This window comes from Vulpes lagopus, chromosome 3 (assembly GCF_018345385.1).
Source record: "Vulpes lagopus strain Blue_001 chromosome 3, ASM1834538v1, whole genome shotgun sequence".
In the NCBI taxonomy this organism is placed as follows: Eukaryota; Metazoa; Chordata; class Mammalia; order Carnivora; family Canidae; genus Vulpes; species Vulpes lagopus.
This window is the reverse complement of record NC_054826.1, coordinates 130,994,514-131,012,099: the sequence shown is the minus strand read 5'-3', so window position 1 is coordinate 131,012,099 and position 17,586 is coordinate 130,994,514.

Genomic DNA, 17,586 nt, shown 5'->3' with positions numbered 1-17,586 from the left:
CTCAATTCACCAGGCCTGCCATCATCCTGCAGGAGGCTATCTGCTCTTCCATGTCTCTGGCCACTCTGCCTTCTGCTTTACCCTATTGACATGCAGAAGGGAGACACCTCTGGCTAGGTCTGGGTTACTGATGTTGGACCTGGAGGATGGAGATGTCCCACTGGGAGATGTAGTGGTAGGTAAACTCTAAATCCGTCTGGAAACCATTCCAGTCCTGGGAGTGCCCCGTGCTGAGAGCTCACAGGAAGATAAGAGGAGACCTCCCAGGCTGAAAGGGGAGATGGATTACTCTCACAATCATCCCTGAAATATTAATTGAGCTCCTTCTCTGGGGTAGGGACTGTGTTAGGGCTTTGGGACACAATGGAGAAGACAGACAAGGTCCAGGCATAAACAGGTGAGGAGAGAGTGCCGAGAGAAGCACAGGATTGAGGACAGGAAGCAAAGGACAGGGGCTGAGACCTAAAGGACTACTGAGAGCGAAGAGGAAAAGAGGGAGAGAAGAGTGTTCCAGGCAGAGAGATGAGCTTAGGGAAGGCCCAAGTCAAGAGTGGGCTCAGGACTTCTGAGGAACTGAAAGAAGCTCAGAGTGACTGTAGAGTAAGTAAGAGAGGAAGGAGAGATGGGCAAAGGCCACAACACGCAGGGCATGGGGGCACTAGTGGTAAGGATTTCAAATTTTATTTTTTTTAAAGATTTTATTCATTTATTTGAGATAGAGTGCTAGAGGCAGCACGAGCAGGAGACGGGCAGAGAGAGAGGAAGGAACAGACTCCCCCACGGAGCAGAGAACCCAGATGGAAGTGGGGCTCAAACCAGCCCCCCCCAGGATCATGACCTGAGCTGAAGGCAGACCCTTAACCAGCTGAGCCACCAAGGCACCCCAAGAATTTCAAATTTTAGAATTCAAACCAATGAAATCATGATAAAAATAGGCATAAGATATTTTGGGTTGCTATGTGGCAATCACACTGTAGGGGCCAGAGGGGAAACTGGTGGGTAGAAGATGATGGCAGCCTCTTTAGGGTGATAGCTGTCACTGGAGAGGATAGCTGTCAGATTTCAGGGATATTTAGGAGAATTCAGGAGCTAAAGAAGAGCAGTGGAGCCAGGGATAATTTTGCTTTTTTCATTTATATGACCAGTGTATAGTTGAGTTTGTCCCATGGGAGGTTCAATTGTGAGGCTTCGATAAAGATGCCAAGTCATTCAGGCTTGCCACAGAAAGTAAGGAACAAATTTGAATTTCAGAAAAACAACAAATAATTTTTTAGGATAAATCTGTCCTAAATATTACATGGGGCATACTCACACTAAAGCATTTTTTTTCAATGTTTAGCTGAAAGTCAAATTTAACTGGGAATCCTATATTTTTATTTGCTAAACCTGATAACCCTACAGGCCATTGCATGCATGGATCTAAGTCTCAGGAGAGAGGTCTAGACAGAGGTATATGCTTGACAATTGCCAGCATAGGGAAGCACTTGAAGCATTGGAACTGTAGAGGTGCTTTGGACCAATATATAGAGGAGATAAGGCCTAGGACAGGGTCCGATGAACTCCAACATTTAGGATTTTGGCACAGGAGAAAAAAGAAGGGAAAAAAGCAGAATGTCACCGAGCTAAGAATGGTAGAAATGATCAGAGCAGAGAAATCAAATACGCAAAGGCTAAAAGCATTCACTGAATGAATAGACAAGTCATTGGTGGCCTTGGTGAGAGCAGTATATGGGAAGATTTGAAATATTTTTCTATGAAGGAGAAGATAGTCGTTGGAGAAAGAGATAGGATCAAGGGAGGGCTTAATTTATCAGACACTTGATCTTGTTCAAATGTTGATGGGAAGACATGAGTAGAGAGGAAGAAGCTGAAGATGAGGAAGAAGAGGGGACAGGCAAGATCCTGAGATGGCAGAAAGGAAGGGTTGAGATCCAAAAAATAAGTGGCAAGATTAAACAGGATACACACCTCCCATTATACCAGGAAGCAAATGGAGGGTACAGGCAGGTTGAGAGAATGAATGGCAGGATGTTGAAAGATTCCCTGGCTCATGGTTCCCATTTTTGTCTTTGAAGGGAGACGTGATATTAACCTCTGAGAATTAAAAGATGGAGGTAAATATGTGGAAGGTTTGAGGACAGGGGATAAGGTTTAAAAAGGTGATTGTACAAGGAGTTGAATAGATGTTGACTAGGGAAAACATAGCAGGCAGTACCGAGGACCCGGTCAAGCTTGGTGACCACCAGTGATGTGGATCCAGTCAGCTTGCTGGTGTGGTCTTCTCCAGGTACAAATCACCTCCGACGTAGGTACACCTCAGAGGAAAAGAAGAGCTCTCGATCCACCATTGGGATTTTGCCAGGTGGTGCAACAAAGGGGAATTTACATTATGGGGAAGAATGAATGAAATCCTGAGCCCTACAATCTAAGCCATCAAAGAGCAGGGTGAAGAAAAGGGAAGGATAGGGAGGAAGATGGGGGGGGCTGTGAACAGATGCTTCTGATAAAGTCAGAAGACAGGTGTAGGCTAATGACTGAGTGAATAGGCAGAGAGTATAGAAGGGTGCCAGAGTTAGTAATTTCAGAGGTGGGGGAGTTCTGGGTAGTGAGTAAGTCTGGGGAGTGGTTATGGGAGTGGGTAGCCATGACACAGTAGGACAGGAGGTGGTCAGAGATAGAGAAGAGGAGCAACTAAGAGGCTAGGGTGTGGGCTGGGTCACATCATAGAGGCTGACATCATCCACAGTGATGGCAGGGCCTCCGTGGGTCCTGCAGACATCTTGCTTCTTGGCAACGCATCCCTGTTTGTCAAGCCACGTGGGTTGCTATGGTGGTGGGTGGGAAGCAGGGAGGTGGCAGCTGCTAAAACTAGGAGGGGACTGGGAGATGTTGCCATAGTAGAAAGCGATTTTGTGTGAGCTTTGAACAAAATGGATTCCTCTGTGTCTTCCTAGGCTAAGGCATCCACTGAGAGAATCTCCTACGAGTCCTTCTCTTCTCAATGTTATGTAAGGAGCCCAAGGAGCCCGAAGGGGAACAACCCAGAACCATGTGCCTCGTCTTCCTCCCCTGACCCAGAGAGCCTGCACCTTCTCTTGTGTTCCACTCTGGCTGGAAAAGAGTCTGACTTTCCCATCCAGTTGGTCACTAATTCTGCCTTTTTTATGACCGGGGCCCCTGTTCTGATTTGTATTATTGTCATCTGCCTCCCAACATCACAATGGCTTCCCAAGTGACTTCTCTGCACATCCCCCACCCCGACTTTCTCTGGCTTCTTCCTCTCTTCAAGAGGCCAAGGCCAAAGAGAAGACACTCCTAGCAATGCTTTCACCACATGGACATCAGTGTATGTCACGGTCATCAGTATAATCTTCCCCAAACACTGCTTAGTCCCTGTGACTCCTGTCCTCAATATTTCCCAGAGGATCCCTGTATCTGCAGAACAAAGATCAAACTCCTTAGTGTGGTATTCATGATTCCTCTTGACCTTGCTCTGTGTTCCTTGCCACCCACATCTTCTGCTTCTCCCTCCATGTGCCCTGTGCCAGTCCCTCTGGCTATTTTACACTTGCTGTGATAAGCCATGTTCTTTCCTGCCTCTAGGGCTTTGTATGTGCTGTCCCTTCAGCCTAGGATGTCCTTCCCATTCATTCTCCACCTCCAACAGGTAGGGCTTAGCTGTGATCACGCCTCCTCCCTGGGTCCCTTACCTGATCCTCGTGTTCAGAATTAACCCCTTCCTCTACAACAAAGGCAGGAAATTGCCAAGCTCTCTATCTAGCATGCATTTTCAGTCTTGTGATACAGTCAGCTGTTTAGAAGTCGTTTGTGGAAGTTACCTTGCAAATATGTCTAGTTGTGTGAGACTCTGGGGATCCCAGGAGAGAACACTGGTCCCTGCCAGGCGTGTGCTGAGAAGGGCACGTTGTGGAGTTACCAGTGTACACCTGTCTTCCCAGGCAAAACCTACGTTGCTTGAGTTTTCATTTATCTGAGGCCCCACGCCCCTGCTCAGAGCCTTGTGTGTCAAAAAAGCCCCCCTGGGTCATCTGTTAGCACAAGCCTCAGTCTCCCTGAAGGCAGAAGCTGTGTCTACTTCATTCCTTCATTCCTCTTCCCTCTACTGCCTTATAGGAGGCCTGGCAGGGTCAACATTTGCTGAAATGAACAGAGAAAGACTTGCTCAGAAGTAGCAAGTGCTCTGGGGACCTGTGAGTAAATAGTTGGCTTGGGAGATGTCTCAGACCAGACGAGTGCTCACGATTCATGTGACTGCTGTCTAGACCCCTGGCACCAGCAGGTCACGGCCTGTCCTGGAGGGCCCCCTGAGGCCGGCGGACTGACGCCACCTCCCAGCCCACCCTATAGCCACTCTCTCCCGCATGCGGCCAGGCACAGGGAAGGGAAGCTTCCAGCAAGCAGAGGCAGCATCAGGAACTACAGAGGAGCCGGCTAGAGTGACTCACTGGGAAAGTGGACCGGAGCACTGAGATGCCCCAGCAGAAGCCTCCTACTCTAGCCGCGACTGACCAGGCACCATCTTGGTTTTAGGGGCTGTGTGTTTGCGGTTGGCCCGAGCCATTGAGTCACCCTAAAGAGAGGGCAGACAGACAGAGCCGACCTGTTCCCTATGTGTGGGGAGATGCGAGGGGAAAGGGTTGCTTCTAGAGCAGATACAGAGGTCTCCGGGAGACTATCCTCTCCTTTCAGCCCAGCCTCTCCAAATTTACCTGTGGGGAGAGCGTGGAGAAGTCGTGTTGCAGAGTGTGAAGAAGCCATAACAAAAGCTGGAAAGTGTCCCACATTCCTGGGCAGAGGAAAATCCCGCCCCCCCCCCAGCTTCTACTGTTCCTACCAGGAAATGGGGGAATTCCCAGCAACTCCGAGGGGAGGGGTGGAGGGAAGAAGGCAAGACCAGGTCAGCACTTCATGAGCAGGAGCATCCCTTCCTGAGGCAAGTCCCTGTTTATCCCCTGGAGGTAGGACTGGGCCACGGGGGTCCAAGGTGTCCCCTCAGGGCTCGGGGAAGCCCATGGTGCCCACACGGGCAGGCCGTCCCCATCCCTCCCTGGCATTCCCTGCCCTTCTGGGCTCCTGGGTTCCTCCTTCTCCTCCCCTCCCAGCATCTCTCCCGGGCCCTTCTTCATTTCCCGCCTAAACCAGGAGAGAGCAAGGCCGGTGGGCGGGCTCCCCCTCCAGAGGAGGCCCCCGGCAGGGGGGGGGGCAGGTGGCCTGCCCCAGAGAAGGGCCTCGAGTGGGCTGCGCTCCCCGCGGCGCTCAGCTCAGCGGGGCCCTGGCTGCCTGGCAAGCCGCTTGGCTGCGAGCCTGGGCTCTCTCTGTCTGAGAAGCATGACCCTTCGCAAAGCTGTCATGAAGAGCCACTGCAGGGGAGGACGCCGCCTCACACCTGCCTCCGACATCCAGTTATTGCTGCTCCCACATCCGTCCCACAGCAAGCACCCCGGTGCCGACCACGTGCCAGGCACTCTTCCGTGTGCCGAGGATGTAGCGGGCACAAAACAGACACAACTCCATGTCCTCCTGGAACATGCACTTTAGTAGGGAAGGTGAACAAGAAACAAATAAATGCAGATCTAATAAAAAGGAGATACAATGTTCTGCTGTGCAGAAGAATAAAGCGGAGTAAGGCAGCAGCAGATGGGACAGCTCCATCTTGGGATGCTCAAGGAAAGCCTCTCTGCAGAAGTGACATTTGGGCAGAGATGGACTATAGACATGGGAGAGGGCCAGGTGACAGTCTGGGAGGGAGCATTCCAGGCAGAGGGAACAGCAGTGCCAATGCCCTGAGGCAGGGCGGCTGTTGGCCCAAGGACCAGCTTGGAGCCCGTGTGGCTGGAGTGCAGTGAGCAGAGCCAGTGTGGGGGGATGAGGTCAGGGGAGAAGGCAGGGCCAGGGCCTGGAGGGCCTTGTTTATCACACTAGGGAGTTTGAGTTTTATTCTAAGCTATGTTTTTGAGCAGGGGAGTGACATGATCTGATTTGTACTTCTGAGATTACTCTGCACGGGGAGTTCACTGCCGAAGTGAGGCCAGGAGAGCAGTCAGGGGGCTGCAGGCATTGCTCATCACAACGGCTGTCCTGTACCTCCATCCCCACCCTAGTTTCCATCAGGGAGGTGGCACAGAGTCCAGTGCCGCTCGAATCTCTCCTCCTCTCCCCTCCAGTCTGCAGCTCATTCCTCATGGTGTTGGTGGTCTGACCCCTCCAGTAGCCTGCTCCCAGGGCCTTTTCCAGGCTAGAGCTCTCTGAGGCCTTCTGTGGTCGGGGTGCCCTCCTCTTGCTGGGGCTCGCCATCCCCTGGGCATCTTGCCACTGCATCGACCACCTGGGGCCCCTCTCCCCTGCCTGAGGTGTCAGCTTCTGTCCCAGCCCCTTTTCCTACTCTGCGTCCACTTGGCACCCTTCTCTGCACTGGTGCTGGCAGCTGGTACAGCCATCCCCTCCCCGGTGAGCTATTCTATTACCTGTGTTTACAGGTGCCTGCTCTGAAAACCCTCAGGTGCCTTCAAGGTGGGGGTGAACCAGACAGACCGAACCCCTGCCCTGAAAGAAGTTAAGGTCCAGGTGTAGAGACAACAAAACACATAAATGATTCACAATAGAATGCTACGGCGAAAGTAGAAGCAGAGCCAGCAGATAGTGAGTGATGGGGTAAAGGGCTACTCTAGAGAGCTCTGAATGACCTGTGCGCACAAGCCATGTGAATGTGTAAGGAGAGAATGTTTCAGGCTGAGGAAAGAGCACGTGCAAAGGCCCTGAGGTGACAAAGGAGCTTGCAAGGAAGGCCAATGTGGCTGGGGCAGGGAGAGGGCTGGTGGATGAGGCTGCTTCATGTGTAACTCCAGACTCTCCTCTTAGCCTCAGACTCTTGTGTCCTGTGACCATCTGGACTTGTAGCTAGAGGTTCCTTCTGCAGGCATCACCACACAATCAGTAAGTCTAAAACTGAACCTATTTTCCTCCTCCTGAAACCTGTCCCTCCTCCTGTCCTCTAGAGGAACCCCTATGCCAGTAAACTGGGAGTAGCTGGGACTTCTCTTTCTCCCTCACCCCACATACCCAACAAATCATGAATGAGTCCCACTAAAACCCCTTTTCAAATATTTCTTGTATCTGTCCTCTGTCTCTGGATTAGGCTCTCACCCCTGCTGTGAGGACTTACTGCAAGGATCTCCTAATTGGCTGATCTCTGAGAACTCTGATAGGGAAGATGGCACATACTTAGAGAACAGCTACTCCCACAAGGCAGCACGTACTATGTCAAGGGAGGCCTAGGGCTGGGTACAGTGGGCCAGAGGGCGAAGGCCGGCTTCGTGGAAGAGGCCATCTCATCGTCTCCCAGTTCAAAGGCCATATGCACCCGGGGCCTCCAAGTCTGTCCTTCCACAGGAACCTCTCTCCAGAGATCTAGCTTTGCCCACCCCTGGGGCACCTGCTTGCCCTTGGCTGCCCCTCAGAAAGTCCAAACGGAACGGGTTCAAGTTTGCGCTCATCATCCTCCTAACCGCAGACTGCTTCTTGCAGACAAACTCCCCCCTGCTTCCTCAGAAACCTGACAGCCAGGCTGACTCCCCTCCCCTCCACCCCCAGCTAGGCAATCACCAAGTCTGGTGGCTGGAAGGAGCGCTGGAGCTTCCTCTCCGTGCTCAGCTCCTGGGCTGTCACTGGGTTCCAGCCACCAAGCCTCTGGCCCAGACCACAGACATTGCCTCCTAACCAGTGTCCAGGGCCTGCTGCTTGCCCTCATCCGATCTGCAGCCTTCCCGTGGACCACCTGGACCATCTAAGGTGCAAGTCTGCTTGTTGTGAGCCTCTGCTCTAAACCTTCCATCAGTTTCTCATGGCTCTGAGGATAAAATCCAAACTGTGCAGTCACTAGGTAGCTTTCAACCTATTCTCCCCCCATGCCCCCTTGCACCATCTACTCCAGACTTAATGACCAATGTTCAGTTCCTAGAATGTACCATCGCTTGCCTTGGACCTTCTTCCTTTCCTCTTCTGCTGGTCTCAACATCCTGGCTGCCCCCTTCACTCCCTGGTTCCCTTGCCTACCTAACTCCTCCTCACTCATCAAGACATCAGCAGTGTCACCTCCTCTGGCAAGTCCTCGGTGATCTTCTCAAGATGGAGCCAGGTGCTCCTCCCAGGTATTTCCCTAGCCCCCTAAGCCCACCTTGCTTCATTGCAAGTGCCTGTTTATGTCTCTGTACCCTTCACAAGCCTCGCTGACCCATGAATGCTTAGCTTGTCTAGCTAGTTGGTGGCCGAAACCTCAGCTCTTGGCACAAGGCTTGACAGTTAAAGGTGTTCGTCAAATATTCTTTGAATGGATGGATGTTGTGAGAGTAAAGTATAGGTACATCTGGAAAGAAAAAGACATTAGAGCATGGAAGGGGCATGCCAAAGGCAAAGGTGTGGAGGTGGCTGTGCGCACTCTCACGTGCAGGAGTGAAGGAGGCCAGCCACCCAGACTGGAGCCGAGGGCATGAAAGGAGTGAAGGGCGATGAAGCCAAGGAAGGTTGGGGCCAACCTAATGCATTTGGACTTTATTCTAGAGGAAATGAAGAGCCTCCAAAGACTTCAAGCAAGCTTGATGCGGGTCAAAGCCATGCCTAAGAACCCCAGATGGACTAGAGACTGCCCCCCACTTTGGGGGAGGGGTTGCAAGCCTCCTCTCTCAGATGGAAGGCCCTCGACTAAGCCGACTAAGCCGCAGGCCTCTGGCTGTCGTGGGCTGTGGAAGGAAAGCTCTAACACTGATGCTTCCTCCTCCATTGGCAGAGGCTGATTGCCCTTCCTGGTGACTCACCGCAGAGGGGTCAGCTCTGAGCAGAAAGTCATTGTTGACAGGAAGAGGGGTCAGACTTTTCCCTCCTCAGCCAACTTCCTGGGCACCAAGACAGCAACACAGGACAACACGGAGAGGGGAGGGAGGCCCCCGAATGGGTTGGGAGCACACCCACCCCAACCCGTGCTGCCCGCCTACCCACTTGGGACCCACCGTGCCACATGACAGCCAGCCTGACAACACCAGTTGTGGGTGAGTCAGGCAGTTCTAGAAACCTCTTCCAGCCAGCTAGGGAGGTAGTGAAGGCCATGAAGGAGAGAGGAGGCACCCTTCTGGCCCTCCCAGGCCTGTCAGGGTGAGGAGGGGACACCGGCTGGGGTTGGGTTCTGAGGCATACCTTCTGAGGGAGATGCTAGCACCAGTGAGGGCTTCGGAGCTGGGGACAATGTCTGGCAAGGCTTCTTAAGGAAGTGAGCATTGAAAGAGGGGACAGAGGGCCACAGGCCCCCAGAAGGGTGTAACCTGGAGCTGAGACTGGGTCAGGAAACCCATCCCTCTGACACAGAGGCTGGCAAGAGCGAACCTACTGCAGCTGCCACCATGGCAGGCTGGCTCCAGCTCCAGACATTGTTGGGGTTTAGACTGTGTTCTCTGCAGAAGAGTCGTGTCACACGGCCCACAGCGTCTAGTAAGGGAAGGCTGTGGTGTCTATTGTCAACAACACGACATGGTGCTTTTAAAATGTTGTGAAGAGGGTGGATCTCAGGGTAAGTATTCTTACCACAAAAATAAAGCAAAGCAACACAAAACACAAAGGGACACAAAGAGACATTTGGAAGTGGTGGATCTGTCCACTACCCAATCGTGCTGATGGCTTCACAGGTACATGCCTAGGTCTAAACTCTCTAAGTAGTATACATTAACTATGTACAGTTTGTTTTCTCTATCAATTATACCTCAATAAAGATAAAAAAGAGAGAGAGAGAGAGAGAGAGAGAGAGAGAGAGAGAGACAGGGCGCCTGGGTGGCTCAGTTGGTTAAGCATCTGCCTTCTGCTCAGGATCCAACCCTATGTTGGGCTCCCTCTCCCTCTGCTCCTCACCCCCCTTGTGCTTTCTCTCTCTCAAATAAATAAATGAAATATTTTTTTAAAAAACTAAAAAATAAAAGAGAGAGAGAAAGAAAGGGCGAGAGAAGCACCCCATTCATGCTCTCCCTCTCAAATAAATAAATAAAATATTTTTAAAAAATAGAGAAAAAGAAGCTGCAAGTTGGGGTGTGAAGGAAAGGAAGAGAGGGGACTTGGAACACAGTCCAGAATATACATGCACAGGCGTTTTGTAAACCAACAAAGAATTAGGGAACCACGCACCCGCACCCAAGGGCAGGATTCACAAGGTTTTTTCCAGTTCCAGGGTCTGCCTCTGGGAGTGGCTCCAGGGAAGCTCACCCCATTCCCTGTGCCTGGAGGTCCAGCCTCCCCTGCACAGAAGGAAGTGGAATCCGACCCTCCTGCTGCCCTGCTGGGTGGCAGGAAGGGAGCACCTCTGGCTGCAGGTAGTGGGGAGGGGACTATGGCAAGCCTGGGACCCCAGGGCAGATGTGAAGAGCAGAAGTGGGTGCCTGGCCAGGGGCACTGAGGGCTCTGAGTCAGGCGACAGGAGGAGAGTCGGGGGCCCCCTCAGGAATCTCTCTTGCCCTCTCCCTCTGACCGCCCTGCCCCCCCAGCCCCACATACACTCTCTCAAATAAATAAATCTTAAAAAAAAAAACAATTGGGGGATCCCTGGGTGGTACAGCGGTTTGGCGCCTGTCTTTGGCCCAGGGCGCGATCCTGGAGACCCGGGATCGAATCCCACGTCGGGCTCCCGGTGCATGGAGCCTGCTCCTCCCTCTGCCTGTGTCTCTGCCTCTCTCTCTCTCTCTCTGTGTGTGTGACTATCATAAATAAATAAATTAAAAAAAAATAATTGCTAACATTTCTTATTTACTCTCTGACAAACACTTTCATCATGCATTAACTCGGCGTCAGCAAGCCACTTGGCTCTCCGCCTACTTTTAGAAATTAAGTTTCACGGGCCCACTTCACTGATCATGGACATGCCGCCGCCGGCTGCTCCTGGGGGCTCGCTGTAGGCCCGCACGCCAGAACGATTTACTTGCCGGCCCTTTACGGAAAGGGTGCGCTGGCCCCGGCGCTAACTGTCCTCTCCAGGACTGTGGAAGTCGGCACTATTATTATTGCCATTTTACAAATAGGGCAACTGAGGCACCGGCAGAGCTTGTCCCAGGTTACACAGTGAGCACAGAGGTTGGATTTGAATCCAGATAGTCTTGCTCGGAGCACTTGTCCTTGCCTAGCTGCCATGTGCCATTACCTTTCCAGAAAGAGACAAGAAGAGATGCAAGTTCAAGATAGTCTTGAGCATCATGGGGGTGAGCATCTAAGAAAGGAAAGCTGGGGCACCTGAGGTTGGATCAGCGGTTAAGCATCTGCCTTTGGCTCAGAGCGTGACCCCGGGGTCTCAGGATCGAGTCCCGCATCGGGGTCCCCGCAGGGAGCCTGCCTCTCCCTCTGCCGTGTCTCTGCCTCTGTGTGTCTCTCGTGATTAAATAAATAAAATCTTAAAAAAAAAAAAAAGAAATGAATGAAAAGAAAGGAAAATGGAAAGTAAGGAAATCTAGGGCAGCCAAGAGGCCAGGAGAGCTCTCAGGATGCTCGGCCGTTTCTTTGAGGTTTGGTCTGACTCTGAGACTCAGAGCTCTCAAATTCTGTTCCCTGGAACAGAAGTCCTACCCCTAAACATAAAGACCCATCCGAAGGCTGAGTGTAGAGTGCTCTCCACTTAGGACTCGAGGTTCTGACATTCTTCTTCAACCTTAAACCTGTTACCCTGCTACTGCTTTGCTCCAGGAGAACCAAAGATCACATGGTCTCTGGTTTAGCACAGCTAAGGATGATTTGAGATGGCACGTGCTACTTTTTTTTTTTTTTTTAAGCTCCACGAAATAGGCTTTGGCTTCTAGAGGCTCCACCATGTGAACATGTTTGAGAACTTCCCACTCTCCCGATGTTGAAATGCAGATTAGTTCAACCCAGAGGTTAAAGAAACCAAGAAGTAGAGCCTCTAGAAACAGAGGATGCTCTGCAGCCTTGGAAATCACAGCCTACACATGAGGCCTCCTAGCAGAACTGGAAGCTTTTCCTTGCTGATATGAAATGCAAAAAAAAAAAAAAAAAAAAAAGGAAGGCAAATCAGAGAGAGAGGAGCAGTGAACCAAGGGCCAAGCTGACCTGAGCCAGCTTTGTCCAGGCAGGACAGGAATAGTGGAAAAGCACTGTACTCCCAAACTTTTGGCCTTTGGAGGCTGCTTTAAAGTTCACCTAGCACTTCCACATTTGTTAGCGCACTTGCTCCTGACAAGTCCCTGAAGGAGGAGTTACTTTTATTCCTATCAGAAAGGCTACAGGATTTGCCAAAAGTCACACAGCAAGTGGCATCAGATGACTGCCCTTCCTTTGGATGGGTCCCTTGCTCATCAAGCAACCTCCGGATGACTCACCGATAAGCCTGATAAAGGGACAGAGGTGATCTGGGTGGGGACTTTGGCATTTCTATTCAGTTTGTGGACATCTCTGCTGCCTTCGAGGGACCCTAGACCTGGCCCAGAGTATATCCCCTCTAGATGTTTATGGAGAATGTTGAAATGATGTGTCCCTGCTCTGGAGGAGTTCCCAGTCCAGTGGGAGAGCTGGGGCAGGTACACATATAAGGCTCAAATAAACTAGAACATGAAGAGGGCCCTCGGATACACAGCCATTGGTTGCTGAAAAGGAAGAAACCATATGGGCTGGGGAAATAGGAATTCTTGGAGGAGGTGGCAGCTGAGAAGGCTTGAAGGAGGGGTTTCTTTCCCTAGGTGGGCATGGGCACATAGTGACAGTCCTGTGGCCCAGTCCAGCCTATCTGACCATCAAACCCCCAGTTGCCCACGCTCAGCCATACCAAACCAGTCTCCCCTCAGCCCTCTGCTGTCACCACTCCTACCGGCTGGAACACCCTCTCTTCCCTCCCTTCTCTTCTTCCCTTGGGCATGCCCCTCCCCTCCCTATTAGCCTTCCAGACCCCCTCCTAGCGCTCCCATGGCAACCTGGGCTTCCCACCTTTGGCTCTAACTATGGGATGAGGCCTACACTGGAACTGGCCACTTCCTTGCCTAACCCCCTCCAGTCCTGCGGGACCATGAGCTCCTTGAGAATGGACTGTCTTTCATTTTGGAAATTCCAACAACTAACCATGAGCTGGGCCATAGTAAACATTGAATAAAGATTCATCTAGTGGGTGTGGCTGCCTGGCTCAGTCGAAGGCGCCAGAGTAGTAGTAGTAACGTCTCTTGATCTCAGGGTCGTAAGTTTGAGCCCCATGTTGGGTGTACAGATTACTTAAATAAATAAAACATTAAAAAAAGATTCACAGAGTGGGTACGTATCTAATTGGGGGGGGGGGGGAGGCTGCAGGTGGATAATGAAAGCCAAAGCTCAAGCAGAAGACTGGGACCAACCGGAGGGAGGCTTTCCATCAGGCAAGGTGGGGGTGGGGATGGGTGGCGCAGGGAGCCAGGGCAGCACGAGGCCAGCATGGTAGCTGATGGTGCCCACTGACAGGCTTGCCCTGCAGGGACATGAGGGCAGGCGCAGAGAAAGCAGAGATCATGGGGAGGAAGGCCTTGAGGGCTGCTTCAGCATCCTGGTCAGCAGGTCTCAGGGGGCATAGGTGAGCCTGCGGGAACCCTCGGGGTTCTGCTGTCACCTGGGTTCACTGACAGAGTGAGTCCAAACCCAGCAGCTCTTGCCTCCTGCCAGAGCCCTGACCTCACCCTAGTGCAGAGGGCCTGTGACAGCATGTGACACAGCAGCCAGCCCTGGGACAAGCAGCAGCCGGATGGAAAGGAGAAGCTCAGTTAAAGGTTGGGTTTTAGGGGAGCTGTGGTCTTTTCCATCTAAGGAGTGACCTGGGCTCTTGAAGTCCATTCACTCATTCATGCATTCATTCATTCAGTCAGTCATCCAATTCAACAAACTTCTATGGAGTCCCTCGTCTATTTGGGTGCTGCAAGACACAAATTGCTGTCTCTATCCTTAAGAATCTCAGAGTTGAGTTGGAGGAAGGAGGAGAAGCATACACACAAAAGGGAGAGACAGAGACTAAAGCACCACAGGGCCCAGCAGAGGGAGAAAGCATTCGTGTTGATGGCAAATGGGAAAGTTCTCTGAGGAGGGGCCATTTCAGGCACCCTCAGAGATACGATTTCAACAAAAGGACTTGGGAGGGGTGGGTCGGGGCAGCAAGCTGGGCAGAAAGAGGCCAGGAGCTCCCAGAGGTGGGGGCACAGCCCACAGCCATGGGTTGTGTCCCTGGTCCCCTGGTCATACTTAGTAATCATTTGCCCTGTTGAACGAGGTATTGAACTTCGGACCCCCCTCCTCCCCTCCCCACTGATCACCCACCACTGATCACTTCTCTCTCAGTAGCACTTAGTCTCTTGAGCCCCTTTCCTTCTGCCAAACCCAGAGCTTAGGCCTGGAAAGTGAAACATCCCTCCTCCTGACCTCTCAAACCTTTCCTTGCGCCCTTGATCTTACCTTGCCCGCCCCTAGGACCTTTCTCCTTCCGTGGCCTTGACTCACTTCATCTGTTTAGCTCCCTGGCTCCCTTCCCCTTTAGTTGATAATATATGTGGTCAGGTCTCTGACACACACACACCCCAAATCCCCTCGCTTCCTGATTAGATGCTGCATTTCCTGAGGATAAGAGTCCACGTGGTACAACATGTGCCTCTTCCTAGGCCCCCCAGAACTAAGAACAGCACCTGAAGCTCAAAAAACAGTCATCGAATGGATGGATCTGATCCTGTCATCCAGTCCAGCTTCCTCGGTGGCTCCTCAAGGTAAAGTTAAATGTCACGTGTGACCTACAGGCACCTGAGGAACGGGTCTGGTCTGCCTCTCTCCCACTGTGTTCTCCCACCTAAGCTCCAGTCACTCCAGAATAATTATAGTGCCAAAGCCCACTGCTTACCTTTCTTGACCTTTGTGTGTGCTCATCCCTCTGGAATGGCCTTTCCTCATTTCTGCACATGGGGCACTTCTGCTCTCAGTGCAGCTCAAAGCTCTCCTCTTCCTGGAAGCCTTCCTGGCTCTCTTCCCACTCACATTTTCTCCTAACACTGTAGGGCACTGCTGTTCTTTATAGGAACTGTGTGTTTACAAGCTCTTTGAGGGTAGGGACGAGTCTTGTTTGATGATTTTAGCTTTAGTGTCAAGGGCTGACCAGTTGGTAGGTGCTCCCCGGATGTTCATTAAATGATTGACTTAATTAATGTCTGAAGAAATGCTAATGATTTCAGAGGCACATGTCTAATTTTTCTCTCTGGCCCTGGCTCCCACTGGCAGAAAGGGGACAAATTCCCCCAAAGACATATTATCCTGGATGACATGAGCCCATGATCCAGGATCCCCCAAAACTCAACTCTAAGAAGATCCCTCTTTGAAGTTGGCTTAAAAAAATCAGGCGTATAGCCCATGGTCTTATTTTTTAACATCCAAGGAAGAACCGGAATATGATTTTTATTGTTGTGTTCTAAAAATACTTTTTCTATGGGTTTTTTTTTTTTTTTTTGCTTCTTCATAATAAAATAGCTTTGGCATGACAATGTTCTTGCATAAGTGAAAATACAATTTCGTGAAATAGTGTTTCGTGAACTTTCAGGGAAACAAGTATCTGATCTAAGTCTGGGGTGCAGGGAGGGGTGGGGGGTTCCAGGCAAGATAGTTCCATCTCCTGTAGAGCAGCCCAGGGCCTAGCACCCAGGGGGTTTGGAGTTTCCAGCTTTTTGAGAGATTTTGGCACCAGAGTCCAGGATCAGTCATCTTCAATCAATCAGCAAATATTTATTGAATGATTATAGCATGGGGAGATGCAGCTGAGTGGAACAGAAGAGGCTTGTGAGCCTGGGTTACTTTCCGTGGCAAGTTCCTCGGGCTGTATCATCACTACTACTCCTTTGCATGATGGAACTAACATTCAGTGCAACTCTTGCCCTGCGACAAGGGTCTGCTTTTATCCTCTATTGACTTTTCACAAACTCTCTAAGGCAGGTAGCATTATTTCTACTAATCAGATGAGAAAAACTGAGGCTCAGAGATCTGTTGCCCATGATCTCATAGCTGGAGCGTAGCAGATCTGGGATCTGAAAGTGGCTTCTCTAGTTTTAGACCCAAAGTCCTTAGTAGTGACAGCCAACATCTGCAGGAGTCTTCCAAGGGTACAGAGTATTTTCCAGGAAATGTCTAATTGGATCCTATCACTGTATACTATGGACCCCAATCATTATAATGCCCATTTTATAGATGAGCAAACAGAGGCTCAGAGGCTCTGGGGGTTCTAGCAACTTGCCACAAGTCCCTGTTGTAAATTATTACAGGACCTGAGCTGCAGCCAAATCCTGTGTTCCTTCTGCTACACTGAATGGAGGACTGGATCATCGGGTTTGGGCCCTGCCCAGCTTCTAGCACAGCACCAGAATTCTAGGAAAATAATTTAATTCTAGGAAGAGAATTCTCACCTACCAGCCCGGAAGAGCCCTCGTGCCACACCGTGGCCCTGCCTGGACTCTGCTCCAGATGCTGTTCCTGGGAAGAGAGAGAGTGTGGACCTCCAGGCCTGCCTGCCGGCAGTCTGCTTTAGGGCCAGGAGCCCAGCTGAGAGCAGGAATGTGGGGGGGGGGGGGGGGGCGGGAGCTGCCCGGGCGGCTCACTGCGCAGGAGGCTTTCCAATGAATGGACCATTGGTGGTTGCGGTTACTGGGCCAATTGTGGTTAGGAGAGGGAAGAGGCTCCCAAGGAACACTGCATTCCTGCTCCCGTCAGCAACTCCCGGTGCTCTGGACCCAGTGGGAGCACAGGCCCATCCATCCTCCGGGATTCAGGGTTAAGCCCCCTGCTTGGGGGCTCCGGAGCAGGGCCGTGGCACCCACAGTGGAAAGGGGCTTTCCTGAGGTGGAAGCAGGCAGCCTTGGCCGCGCCTCCCTACCCACCCCCTCTTGTTCCTGGGCCCAGGTACTGCTGAGGAGGCATTAGCACAGCCACTCTGGAGTCCTCTTTTAATTTTGCACAGGGTAGTGCGAAATTAACTGGTCGCACTGGTGCGAAATTAACTGGTGCGAAATTGACTGGTCAACAGATGCACTGCCCTCTTGGCTTGTGGAGTTCTCCCCCCTATAGAGCACCTGCTGGAGTCCAGGCAATGTTCTAAGCATTTTACACATAATAACAACTTTAAAGAAGCCCTCTGTGAAAGATGCCATCATTATCCCCATTTGACAGATGAGGAAACTGAGGCACAGAAAGGTTAAGTTATGACGCAGGGTCATAGAGCTAGCAGGAAGCAGAGCTGAGTTTCTTTTTTTTTTTTTAATTTTTATTTATTTATGATAGTCACAGAGAGAGAGAGGCAGAGACACAGGCAGAGGGAGAAGCAGGCTCTATGCACCGGGAGCCCGACGTAGGATCCGATCCCGGGTCTCCAGGATCGCGCCCTGGGCCAAAGGCAGGCGCTAAACCACCGCGCCACCCAGGGATCCCCCAGAGCTGAGTTTCAATCCAAGCAATATGGCTACAGAAATTATCTTTTGCTCCCCACCCTCCACGGCTCCCCTGGTGTTGGCTACTCTGAACTGACTCCTCCCCATCCCTGGGGAGAGTTGCACAGCACCT